This window comes from Salvelinus sp. IW2-2015, unplaced genomic scaffold (assembly GCF_002910315.2).
Source record: "Salvelinus sp. IW2-2015 unplaced genomic scaffold, ASM291031v2 Un_scaffold3264, whole genome shotgun sequence".
Lineage (NCBI taxonomy): Eukaryota > Metazoa > Chordata > Actinopteri > Salmoniformes > Salmonidae > Salvelinus > Salvelinus sp. IW2-2015.
In genome coordinates, this window is record NW_019944550.1 from 55103 (window position 1) to 59181 (window position 4079).

At 42.5% G+C, this 4079-nt stretch overlaps 1 pseudogene; it reads right to left on the reverse strand.

The window, feature by feature from the left end:
* LOC112075601 (kinesin-like protein KIF1A) overlaps positions 1-3403 on the reverse strand; it is a 56195-nt pseudogene extending 52792 nt beyond the window's left edge.
* Between the last annotated feature and the right edge of the window lie 676 nt (positions 3404-4079).

Here is a 4079-nt window from a genome sequence, read left to right on the forward strand (position 1 = left end):
ATGAATAGTGTGTTACAGGAAGGTTAATTAAACCCTCATCGTCTACCGTCACTTAGAGTCATCTACAGTATGATGAATAGTGTGTTACAGGAAGGCTGTCATGACCCTACAATAGAGATGATGAGCTGGGGGGGGTGTGTGTGTGTGTGTGTGTGCTGTCTCTTATACACATCTAGATGTGTATAAGAGACAGGAGTACAGACAGGCAGACAGACTGTTCCCTTCTGGACAATTACAGAGTACAGACAGGCAGACAGAGTGTTTCGCTTCTGTTATCTTTCTGGTGCTCCGGGTTACTTCAGAATTAATGGATACTGTCAGAACAGGCCTGTGTATACAACTGGACAGCGACTGGTTCATGTAACCTGTGGACGTGACCAATAAACGTTGATTTAATTTGCTACAATACATTGCTTTTATTAAGTGCTAGTATGGTAATTGAAAACAAGCCAGATGTGATGGGTGGGGTTTACTGTAAAGCAATGACCTTAGAATTAAATTTATGATGGCGTTGTACTGGATGGCCACTGCTTTGTAACCTCTGACTCAACTTTGCTATTTTGTGTTTGTTATTTTTCTATTGTTGTTTATTTTTTACTTAATTTTCTCTAAATGTATCCGCTTATCATTTCGTACAACCGACAAAAACTTTTGAACATCAGATCAGCAGTTACCTACTTCAAAACTTCACCTTCGACTCATCTACCCTGGGCTCTTTCCGTAATTCCGGCCACATTTTTTGGGGGGGTTACCCAAGAGGAAACGCCAACGTTACAGAGGCAAGAGAGGGGGGATCCTGGTGAGATTAAGGCGAAGGGAGAAACAGCCACCTCCTAACCCATTCTATTGGCCAATCACGAGATAATAAGATGGAGGACCTCTGATCGTCCCCTCGATTCTAATGGCTGATGTTCCATCTACATGTCCTGTACAGACCAGTTCTATCTACATGTCCTGTACAGAGCAGTTCTATCTACATGTCCTGTACAGAGCAGTTCTATCTACATGTCCTGTACAGAGCAGTTCTATCTGCATGTCCTGTACAGAGCAGTTCTATCTACATGTCCTGTAATAGGCAGAAATAGGTGAGTCTATGCGCTCAACTATTGGAACATTCATTGTAATCCGGGACGCAGACAACTGCTGTGACCGCCGTGTTGAAGCTCTAAGCAAAGGTTGCTCTGAAGCGGAGGGAAAGGTGCCATGGGCAGAGGAGCGGAGGGAGGGAGGGAGGAGGGGAAGGGAAGCGAGGCGAGACAGCTGAGTCACTTGATTCCTTGCCGCCTATCTTTTACAGACAGTGTTCCTTTTGTTGTAACAAATTACAGAGTACAGATCACGCGCTGCTGTAGTTCTAAAATTTGTAACGAATGATTTAATTCCCATAGATTTCTTTTTATATCAGAACGGGACCGGTTCTGAGTCGTATGTTGAGATATTATCGGGGAGACAGATGTTGGCCTGCTGTCTTGAGAAGTATAGGAAGTCTGACGAATTCTGGCGACAAGACTGTGGTACTCAGAATATCTTTTCTGCGGATTTTAATATTGCCTTTCTGGTGACATCCGGGTTCCTCTCCATGCAACTCTTAATTCGAGATATCCACCTGTCACAGAGACAGCGCCTGATGTACTACGGAGATGTCGTTTACCTGGCGATTGTAAAATGGTACAATGTTTAGTTTGTATCGTCGACATTAATAGAGAAGCAGATTGCAATTTAAATTTAAGCTACAAAATGCGTATTGGCTTTTGTATGCGAGATAGCTAGACTGATAATCTCGCAAAAAGACTGATGTGTATGGGGTAGAGCATTTGACTGTAAAGAAATGCACTTAGATTTAAGGTGGACTGTGCTTGTTTGGTCACTTCGGATGGCATCGTGTTTTGTGAAAATCGTGGACTCAGTTGTCTTAGAGTTATGTGTTGTTGTTGATTATATTACATTGTATGTGTGGTTTGTTTATTTTTTGACTTATGTTTCTCTAAATGTATCCGCTAACATTTCACGTAACACGCAAAACAAACTTTTGAACATCAGATCAGCAGTTACCTACTTAAAAACTTCACCTTCGACTCATCTACCCTGGGCTCTTTCCGTAATTCCGGCCACATTTTTGGGGGGTTACCCAAGAGGAAACGCCAACGTTACAGAGGCAAGAGAGGGGGGATCCTGGTGAGATTAAGGCGAAGGGAGAAACAGCACCTCAACCATTCTATTTGGCCAATCACGAGATAATAAGATGGAGGTCTGACGTCCCCTCATTCTAATGGCTGAGTTCCATCTGCGATGTCTGTAAGACCTAGAGTTCTACTACATGTCCTTCGCTAAAGAGAGTTCTATCTTACATGTCCCTGTTCGAGAGCAGTTCATATCTAACATGTCTTCTTATTCTACAGAGCAGTCTTCACTGCATGTCCTGTACAGAGCAGTTCTATCTACATGCTTCTTCTGAGCAGAGCTTCTATCTGCATGTCCTGTACAGACGCAGTTTCTATCTACATGTCTCTGTACGTCAGACTGTTTTGAGTCATACGCTTTTCATCAATAAGGACACTTACATCATTAGCGCAGAAACGTCTGCTAGTTTGCTAGATAGCTGTCTCAGTCCCACCATAAAAAACCGCAGAGTTAATTCAAACCCTCATCGTCTACCGTCACTTAGAAGTCATCTACAGTATGATGAATAGTGTGTGTTACAGGAAGTTAATTAAACCCGCCATCGTCTCGCTCACTTTAGGTCATTCAGTATGATGATAGTGTGTTACAGAAGGTTAATTAGACCCTCATCGTCTACCGTCACTCTAGAGTCATCTACAGTATAGATGAATAGTGTGTTACAGAGGTTAATTAAACCCGTCATCCGTCTACGTCACTTAGAGTCATCTACAGTATGATGAATAGTGTGTTACAGGAAGGTGTCATGACCTACAATAGAGATGATGAGCTGGGGGGGTGTGTGTGTGTGGTGTGTGTGTGTGTGTGTGGTTGTGTGTGTGTGTGTGTGTGTGTGTGTGTGTGTGGTACGATAAAGGACAACCAGGAGTTATTGTATTATATTCCCAGATGGCGTCCCTTGTCCACAGTACTGCACCTTGCATGATTCACTATTTCTTCTCAAATAATACATGTGTATTTGTTTAAACTTCTACCTTCTAACTTGTATCGTTTTAAATTGGACAGAGATGAATGGTATGTTAGTTAACTGGCTTCTCTTACTTAGCTGGTGTCAAATGCAGCTAGCTAGTTTAGCCTACTCAAACACCCAGGTCAACAGAGAGGGATGTTAGTGTTAGCTAACTGGCTTGTCTATCCAACACCTGTCACGTTCGTCTTCCTCCTCGTCTGAGGAGGAGTAGTTGGAAGGATCGGAGGACCAATATGCAGCGTAGTAAGTGTTCATCTTGATATTTATTACAAATGAGAAACACTGAACGACTATACAAAATAACAAACAACGAACGTGAAGCTACCGAATAAAGGTGCTGACACAAAACGCTACACATAGACAATCACCCACAACCCACAATGACAAAACAGGCTACCTAAATATGGCTCCCAATCAGAGACAACGCACAAACACCTGCCTCTGATTGAGAAATATCAGGCCAAACACATGAAATAGACAAACTAGACATAACATAGAATGCCCACTCAGATCAACCCTGACCAAACAAAACATAGAAACATCAACAAGAATATGGTCAGGCGTGACACACTGGGAACTCTTCCAAGTCAGGTAACTTTTTGATTTATAAATGTATTGCCACTGAGGCCCGGTGTAACTGCTAAACTGCTTGCTGCACACTGTACTGCCGAGATTGTCGGTGTTTTAGAGGCTACTGCACTGTGGGAGTTAGGAACGCGTTTTGCTACACCCAATAACATCTGGTCAATATGTGATCTGACAATAACATCTGGCAATATGTGATGTGACCAATAACATCTGGTCAATTGTGATTGACATATAATTGGTCATATGTCGATTGACCAATAACATCTGGTCAATATGTGATCGTGACCAATACAATCTGGTCAATATGTGATCTGACCAATAAACATCTGGTCCATATGTGATC